General features: G+C 35.0%; 1 protein-coding gene across 1 annotated transcript in view; it reads right to left on the reverse strand.

Moving 5' to 3' along the window:
• SERTAD2 (SERTA domain containing 2) overlaps window positions 1-9,948 on the reverse strand; it is a 104,259-nt gene extending 94,311 nt beyond the window's left edge. Inside the window, exon 1 of the mRNA XM_016159830.2 lies at window positions 9,323-9,948. The gene's annotated coding sequence lies outside the window, so the exon portion shown is untranslated. The remainder of the gene's footprint in view (window positions 1-9,322) is intronic.
• Window positions 9,949-10,165: the final 217 nt, after the last annotated feature.

Genomic DNA, 10,165 nt, shown 5'->3' on the forward strand with positions numbered 1-10,165 from the left:
GAGCCTTAAAGCCACAACTCTTTAATACTCTCATAGTCTCAGTCCCCTAAAGATAACTGTGAAAAGTTTTCTAGACTATTTTTAATTCATGAAAAATTGCCAGTGTTTTCAACTTAACATAAACATTAATTCCAACGATGAAGAAACTTCCCTGAAACATACATTAGGTGACATAAGGAATATTCGATTAATATTAAAGCATCACTTTAGCAAACCTATATTAAGTGTCCTGTGCTGTGCTCAAGATGATAGGGCAAGAAGAATGGAGCGGACATAGTTTTTCCCTAAACAAATCTATTCATAGATTCTATGGTCCGATATGCCAAAATTAAAAATAAATAAATAAATTAAATTAAATTCAAAAAAAGAAAGAAAAAGGAACAATATTTAAGTAGCATTAAACCATATAATCTCCTGAAAAAAAGAAGTTTTACTAAATCATGCTCTTTACTCCATGCCAAAGATGAGTCACAATCTGTTAAACTATAAGGAAAGGAGGATTCCTTGAAAAATACACAACTCCAATTCTCCAAATTCAAATTTGTGCAAATTACTTAAAGATACTCCAGTGAGCTTTACATATGGAAAAAAGCTCTCTAAGGTCCTATATCTAAATTTCAACTGGCGTATGGGCCTCCTCAGTTCTATTTGTCTTTCTTAATATATGTGTGTCTGGGGTATGAAATGGAGGTGAATAAATGGTTGATAAAATAAAATAAAAAATAAATGACAAACTTTAAAAATATAATTCTTATAATAGAGATTTTATCTTGAAAATATATCTTACAACCTAAGTTTTTTTTTTTTTAAAAAAAAAAAAAGTTTTTTATGTACAATAAATGGACATATTTAAAATGTATATTTTGGTATGTTTTGACATACGTATACACTTTTGAAAAAAATCACAGCAATCAAGATAATGTAATGACCATACTATCCTAGGTGGACCTTTGAATCAAACAGATATGTATAGCACAGATACAGTTTTCAGGAAAAGAAACTCTTAAAAGAAATTGTTATTTAAACAAAAAAAGACATCTAAGGCCATGTCACCCTGAACAGGCCCAATCCCATCTGATCTCAGAAGCTAAGCAGGGTCAGGCCTGGTTAGTACCTGGATAGGAGACCACCTAGGAAGATCAGATGCTGTAGGTGTAAAATAAATAGATAAATAAATATAAATAAATAAAAATAATAATAATAATAAAATTAAAAAAGAAGAAAGTAGCCATATAACAGTCCAAATACTTTCACCAGCAGATAAAACAAACATTGAGGCTTTGGATTTTTTCCCTCTAATTTAAATCTAATAGACAAGCATATATTGTGTTATTCTGTGTTAGACTTAGGTCCAAATAAACAAACAAATGCACTCTGGAAACAAAGGGAGTCTTAATATTTTCAAATATCCAGAAAAGTCAAAACAAAAGCCACAGTTACAGGGAATTATGTTTGATAATTTAAACATTCACACATCAGGAATTCTGGCTAATTCCAAGTCAAAAAATTTAGAAAGATTATACCTATGTATTATAGCAATACATACAGACTTACTAAATTTGGTATACTAGGCCCAGAGGTCTCCCATTTCACAAGCAGGGCTGCTCCAGGCAAATTGAGGAAGAAAGAGTATGTCCTCACAGCTGTCAGAGCCTCCATCTCCACTTCTTCCCTTCGCTCTCAGTGTTTCTTCCATATTTCAGTGAACTCCCTTTGTCCACAGGGCCTCACTGATGTACCACACTTCCCAAAGCTATGGAGTAACTTCTGTTCTCAAGAATCTAAAGCATATCCACGGTGCGTCCATACATCCTATTCTCGGGCTCAGAGTCTTTGCTTTCCACGGGTATAGCTAGCTAGGGAATGCAATACATGACGAAGATGTGTGCTCCATCCTCTTTCCCTTCCCATCCTTGCTGAGCAGTTGCAGCAGCTGGAAGAGAGACTATCCTACCCTGTGGTGCCTCAGGCATAAAGAAGACCTGCTAACCATCTTTGCCCGAACTTGAAAGAAAGGATGGACCTCCAGAAGGCAAGTCCATTTGATCTATGACTAAGTTTACTGTAGTGGCCTACACCAGACTTCCCATCAAACCAAATCCGATATTGCTTAATATAAGAGATTTCATTTTCACATGGGGATCTTTTGCCTTTGCAACTAGGCTGTGAAAACCATTATGGACAGGTGCCATGTCTTATTAGTCTCTGATAACATTAAGCACATGGGACATGTATTAAATATTTATAAATAAAAAGAAAATTAATAAAAACACCCCATTAGATTATATTATATTGTATGACTGTTGTTTTACTGCAAAGATACTTAGATATATCTACTTTAATATTTGAGATGAAAATGTACACTTAGGGTTTTATTTGTTTGTTTAGAAAATTACATAGTTTTTACAATCATAGGAACAAAATATTAGTTCTTTATATATACTAGACAAAGCAAACTGAAGATTTTCTTGCTAATTGTGCAATATTGAGATGACTCCATTTCCATTGTGAAATTTTCAGTATTACAAATTTTTTTCAGGCTCTGTTACAAAGAAAACAAAACAAAGGAAAAAAACAACTTTAAAAAGTATAAAGAAATTTCAGACCATGTCCACTGTCAGGTTCTGCAAGATTCACAAATGAGGATAATTTCGAATTTCATTACATTACATTATAGGTTTTTAATCTGAACTCAAACTCAAATGTCCATTCAAATGGAGTTTTGTTTCAGGATTTAGGATTCCTTTTATACCAAGTCTAAGGGCATCAAATCCATACAAAGAAATCTTTTTTTTTTTCGGATCATTACACAATGTGTAGTTATGACTACTTTGAATAATAGATAACAAGCTCAGTACACACCAATTTGTTTGAAATATAATTTCTACAAGGATGGGAATAGTTGTCTCTTTTCTTCACTGCTGTAATGTATGTGCCTAGTAAGAGTGGCTGGCACACAATAAGTGCTCAATAAATACCTGTCATATGAACTGTAAGAATATATGAATGAATGGAAGCCAGAAATGGGATACAGTTATGGGAAAAAAAAAAAAAAAAAAAAGGAAAGAAAGCTCAAATTTCTTCTATGAAGCACAAATTTTATAAAGTACAATTTCTGGAAAATATCTTATTTAATAGACTCCTAAATTCATATAATCTTATATTCGGATTGTATAAACTAAAAGTAACAATGGACAGTTTTTTAAATCAAAAAAAGGATTCATTTTGTTTAATCAAATTGAAAGTTTTCCTACTACTGATGGTTGAATAATGTCAGGTATCTTGAGAAAGTATTAAACATTCTCTCCCAATCAATGGATTTTGGTGTTTAGGAACACTTTTTCCTCGAAGGACTTTTATGTAAACCTTTTATGTTTAATAATACATATTCATTTTCATACCCTTTCATTTCCTAGGTGAAAAGAACCCTTAAAATCAAAACAAAAGTTAACTCAAAGGGATACATTTCATTTGTGTTTAAGCCATGGAAGACAATAAAGCTGATGGTTACTTCACCAGGAATCATTAATCATTCAACAATGGTAAACCCTGGAAAACCTCACAGTGGACTTGGTCTGGTGTTAAGTCTGGTTTTAAGGAGTTCAAAACAAAACAAAACAAAGAAGCTGCTCTTCATGTCTAATGTGATGTTCTCAGGCCAGCCACCCCCAGTTAGGTAGCTACGGTCATTGCTAAAACAGCCCCTGGAGCTCGCCAGATTACTGGATATAAAGTAAAACAAAGCTTTGATGTTTGAGATGTTTCAAGGTAGCATAACTAGAAAAAAATTCTGTGGGTATCCCATCATAAAAGAGGTTAATAGAAAAGCAGTAAATAAACATCTATCTCACAGTTTTCCCTTTCACCACCTCATTTAAGGTAACACTTGGTTTTAGGTTTACAAAAAGGCCCCTTAAGTTTTGTGTAGATTAGATGATCACAGAGCTCGTCTTTCTGAAATAATGCAAAGCAAATTTTCTATATAGAAAGCCTTGGCCTCAGTCTCATAAAAGCAGACTAAAATAAATTAAAACTACTATCATCATTCCTTATACAGAGACAGAGGCAAAAGACAGTTTAAAAAAAAAAAACCTGCTATAATCAAGAAAAAAGAATACCAACGTCAAAAGAAGGTAAAATAAGAAGGATGTTGTGTAAAAAAAAAAGACTCATGTGCAAGTATTAAGAAAACTGAAAAACAATGGTAGAACAAAGAGAAGAGCATTGTGAAAAACAGAAAAAAATTAAAAGTGGGCTGTTTGGGTCATTTTATTTAATATGGTAAAAGTAAACATTAAATACTAAAGAGTTATATATACCACCACACAAGACATAAACATCAATGTGGATTTTAATTCAAAAGTAGAGAAGAAACCTGATCATTCTAAGTTTCTGTCAGCTGGATGAACAATAAGGATAAAAGGACGGTATAGTTTTAATGTTGCTTTCTGCTTAGCAATCTCACATTAGAGGATTAATGTTCACTATACTTAATATTAGTAGGAATAAATAATATTTCTTTGTATGCCCACTTGTTTTGATAAGTCTTATTCTGAGTACACTAGAACTTCATTTCCACTGAAAAAAGTGAGTAGCATCACGAGGTTGTGACAATTCTGCTAGTAACCAGAAAGAGATAAAGCTGAATTCAAGAAACTTACATAACGTGCAAACTCTGGGATTTTGACTTTTAAAGACTTCTCATGTTTAGGGACAAAAGAAAAAAAGACTAGTTTCTTAATATACAGCCTTTCCACAGATGTCTTTACTCACCTTCCCAAATAAAAGATTAGCTGTAACAAATGAAATCCCCGAGCCGCTATATTAGAAAATCTGCACATTTTCATTGCATTCAAGGTACAAAATAAATGAGAATAAGCAGGGGTCATATAGTCAAATAATCCTTTTGAAATTTGAAATTGAATAATATGATTCATTTTTTCCCTTTAATATACTTCTAATGGAATTTGCTATATATGAATATTTTTTTCCTGCAATACACATGCATTTTCTTTTAGATACATAAAGTTTGTTCTTACAACATCAACCTGTTACAACCCAGGATGTACCAAAACTCAGTGTTAACAGTTAAAATCCCATTCAATTAAACCAAAGTTCCTTGCCTCTGTAAAAGGTACCATATACATTCTTGTCAACATACAAGAAAGAAGTCTCTTCAAACATAGTTAAAAGGAAAAAATGTCCTTCGGACAAAAGATCTAAAAGGTCACAATTTTTAAATAAGGATAAACAAATAACCATTTCTTAATGCTAATGTATACTTTTATTTGCTTGCATTTTGTCCTCCAATGCTTTTAAAAAGCACTAATACAATGTCATCTGTGAATGAGGGTAGGTAATTGCCCTTGCCTCTTCCCACTGAAAGGATATGATCATGGAAAGTCATGGAAATTAAGCGTAATGCTCAAGGTCACGTGCCAATAAGTAGCACCGCTCAGTCTAGAATTCCATGGACCTTAATGCTAAGTTTCTGTCAATAGATAACAAATATATTATTTTCAACTCTTTTTGATTACTGGCAGAGTACAGCAACTCCTCAAATAATGTTGTGTTTATTTCGTCATTCCATTTCAACGTTGATGAGATGCCATAGGAAATTAACTCTTGTTTATATCAATTAGCCTATGGTAAAACTGATTTCATTTTACATTATTTTCCTTAAAGTCGCAGAACCTATCAATGATGTTAAGTGAGGTATTACTGTATAGTTATCCATTTCCTAATGTTAGAAGACAGAATAGAAATCACAAGCCCTAAAAGTTATATCTATCTATCTTGCTTTCTTCTTATTTCCAAACAATTCTTCATCAGAAACATTGCTTTCTTAAAAGTTGGAGACATCATATATGTCTGTAAAATACTAATGTCTTCACAAAAATGTCTTCACAAAAATGTTAAATAAAAAAAGAGATAAGAGATGTGAGCTACAGAAATAATGTCATGCTAAACTGTGTCAAGCGAAAAATAAGTGACCTATCGTGCAGACCAGACGCTTAAGTGTAGTTTCTAAATAATTATAAATTAATTTTTAAAGTTTCATTTTAGATTGGCTGCTTTAAGGGTATATGAACATAAAAGAACAAGTTTTCTAAATTCATTGTTTTAGCTGATAAAAATGCAGTATATCAGACTAAACGGGGTAACCAGGTTAAACAAAGGATTATATATACAAAATTATCTACATTATAATACAGTTTACATATTTGAAAAGTTTTAACAGTGTTATAGAACACTGTAACACTTCTGAGTAAGTTAATACTCAGATCATTACTAGGGATATCTCTTCCATATAAGATTCTTGGATTTTATACTTTCTGGGGGCATGATAATTAAACTGAATTTTATTGACAGGTAAAACAGTGATTCTATAAATGAAGCAAATGGTAGGCCCCATCAATTTTGCTTATTTATAAAATATAGATACCCCAATTATGTAAAGCCTATTAAGTGTATATGAAGTTTAAAGTGCTTTCTTTACTAATTACATATACCTCCTTTATGATTCCTATTACACTATTTACTACAGCTATTTCAAAAGCTAATTATTTATTAAGACGACTCAAGAGTAAGTTTCATTCTTGAATGGAAATAAAGCTTTGATCCTTAAGGAAAGGATGCTGTTTTGTTTACATGATGTTAGTTTGATAATTTTCCTAGTGTTAGTTTGATAAATTCTCTTCATTATTATTATATTCTGAAGCCGATAACATCACAGCATCATTTGAGACATTCGAAATCTAACTTGTAAAATTCATATTAATTATAATAACACTCAACTTAGTGACAGAAAGTTTGGGAGTCAGAATATGATTAAAATGGACATGTCAGGTATCAAAGGAAGATATTTGATATGTACTTTTGAGACTATTTTAAGTTAAATCTTCAAAATAAAAAATATTTTCTTAATGAAATATAAGTTATACTGTAATTCCCCTCATTTATCCTCTATTTACAAAAATAACAGAAAATATAAAAATTCAACTCAGTAATACAAATAGTGTTCTCCACAATATCACTTATAATGTCATTCGGCTACTCATAAATAACTTGAAAATGACATTATTTATAAATAACTTGAGAATAACATTATTTAATTCATTCCACAGCATTCACTAAACTTGTTTTTTTATTAAGCTTCTTTATGTACCAGACACTCTGCTAGGCACTGGAGAGTAAATTACGAATAAAACACTATTCTTATACTCAAAGAGCTTTCTGTTTAGTAGAGAAGAAATTATAGATAACAGTAAATGTGATAGGTATCATTATAGTAGAGGTATGTATAACCTATTATGCAAGTTTAAATAAAAGAGTAACCAACCCATCAAATAACTAATTTCATAAAGAACCATATAAATTCTAGTTTAAAATTATAAATCCCATAGAACATCATGCATATTGACAAGAATTCTGCTTATTTTGACAGTGATAATTCTTTATCTTTACAAAAATTTTACCCACATTTCAAGACATACAAGAAGTGTAACTGAGAATTAAACTTTAAGAGAGGTACCAAATGGTAGTCAAGATCTTTGCATATGTTAATTCATTCCGCCCTCACAATAACCCTGTGAAGTTAAGTGCTTCTGTTATCCCCATTTTACAGATGAAGGATCAGAAAGACCTTAACAGGAAATGCGGGGACTTGAACCTACAGAATCTGATTCTAGAGTGTCCACTCTTAATTACTACACTAAACATCTTCTCTAAGAGTGGTGATGATGATGGAGCAGCTAATACCGAGTGCTCTGTAACATGCATTCTCATTTCCCTTTACAGCAGCTCTTTAAGGAAAAGTCATTCTTCCCATTTACAGGAGAAAACCAGCACAGGCCAGGTTTGAAACTGCCCAATGTCAGACAGCCATCTAAGCATGGTGGCAAGATTCAAACTCAGGCATACTGGCTCCTGTGTATGAGGCCTCTCTCAGTGATTCAGTCTTACACTCATGAAAAAGGCCACATGATAAAATTTATTAAATAATTCAAAAAAGCTTTGTATAAGTCTTCTTCAAACACTTTGCAAGGTTTGGGAGCTTATGACAAACATTTCCTTACAACAGCATTTACATTTGATTCAACTTTACTACTTTGGGCTGATCATAAACACATTTCTGCTCTTTAAAAAGAAATCTTTCTGAGGAAACTTGGCAGATTTCAGAACAGGAAGAGTCTATTCTTTAAAATTAAATTTAGCAACAACTTATTCAGATTAGTCTGAAAGAGGAGAGAATGAACTACTAAGAGGCCTTTCCTATACTTTAATATTTCAAAACACGTTTGGTTTGGCCTAATTTGAATCTGTGGACAACTAGACCAGAACTTGATTCAAAAAGGTTAATACCATTGTAAATAGACTGAATTCTACAAAGTGACCTCTGAAGCCAATTCAGAGTAACTACCTCTTCATATTTTTTACTTAATCTCAAATTAAATATTAAAGATACATAAAGCAAGAGTCTCATAAAAACATATATGGACAAGTATGTGTACTTTTGAGCTACCAATGATCAAGAAACCAAATTAAAATTTTACAAAATTCTTAGCATGACATTGTTTAAGAGCAATCAAGAATACAAGAGGGATATCAAAAGAAAAAAAAATCCATATTTATCCTTAACACACTCCACTGTGCCTAGTGACTGAGAAATAAATTCTGTGTTGTAGTTTCTTGTTAGAATAGAGGTGAACTAAAGATGAAGAGTCAAGCTGGATTTTCATCTTAGCTTGCTTTCCTCCAACAGGTTCAGAGACTTCAAAAACCTTTACTTAAATACTAAATTCATCTTTTTTTCAAAAGGAAATATGTAAAACTATTTTAAAATAAAAATAGTGAGCCATGCCACTAGGCAACCTATCTTCCCTTGCTCTATCACCACACATTCAAATTAGAAATATCTTTTGTTTTGCCTTTATTGAATAAAAGTTTAACTTTGATTTGAAGGAAAATTTACCCATTAGCCGTTTTACACTTTATGCTGGTCATAGAATCTATCAGATCCCATTGCCGACCATTACCATTCACTAAGCATCCTAAAGACAGAAAGCTTGTCATTACCGCTCATTTTATAAGCGTTATAATGTCCCGATGGTGGAAGTCTGGCAATACCTAGAAATACACCAGGGCTGGTGAATAAGGCGTCCAGGGGCGGGGGAAGAGGGAGCGAGGGAAGGAGGCAGTCGCCACCTCAAATCCACACCGGACCAGGAGCCTTCTCCCCACAATGTGATCCCTGCCCTCCCCAAAGTGGACCGGCTACATTTTCCCAGATCCCTCCCCCCAAACCCCACACGGTACTCACCCTTCTACGAAGAAGTCGCCACCGGGTCCAGCTCCGAGACGGGTCCGGGTGGCAGCGAGGGAGGGGACGTCTGGGCTGTGGGCGGGGGGTGCCGGTGCGTCACTCGAGTGCAGGACGGTGAGTTCGAGGGGTGGGAGCGGAGAGGAGCAGGGAAATCAAGTCACGATCGAAAAAGAGAAATGCGGGGAGGTGGAGAGCCCCCTCCCTAAAATAAACTCCCGGCCCCTACGAACCCCTGCACCAGGAGGGAAAATAAATCAGGGGAAATAACAAACTGATAAATAAATCTCTAAAACGACGAGGACCAGGGAACAGACTTTAATTTAAAGGGGGGAAATTGAGCGAGGGCTGGAAGGGAGACAGAGAGAAGTGGCTCTGGGTCTATCCCATGCCTTTGCAGTCCTCAAGCAGAGGAGGCTGGCTGAGGGGAAGTTGCAGCGGCTCCTGAGGAGGAGGAGGAGTAGGAGGAGGTTACACCGTAACAAGTACAGACAGACAGCCATGGATCAGAGGGGCGCTGTGAGCAGGGGCGGCCGCGGCGAAGCGAGCGGCGGTGGCGGCAGTACCGCCTGCTCAGCTCGCTCAAGACATTTAATTGGATTGATGGGTTGTGCAGTGACTCACAGACTTTACAGAGTCGTACAGCAGTCCCCGCCCAGCTGGACAGGGGAGATGCAGCGGGGACGGGCGGGGAAAGGGGGCCGTGGAAGAGCGAGGAGGGGAGGAGGCGACTGAGAGGGCGAGGCGTTAGGGGGCGGGGAGTTGAGTGGAACCACCCAATGGCGGAGCCCTCGGTTACGACGGGCGTGGGCGTCGGCCAATGGCAGCGCGGCTCTATAGACG

Source organism: Rousettus aegyptiacus, unplaced genomic scaffold (genome assembly GCF_014176215.1).
Source record: "Rousettus aegyptiacus isolate mRouAeg1 unplaced genomic scaffold, mRouAeg1.p scaffold_m13_p_7, whole genome shotgun sequence".
NCBI lineage: Eukaryota > Metazoa > Chordata > Mammalia > Chiroptera > Pteropodidae > Rousettus > Rousettus aegyptiacus.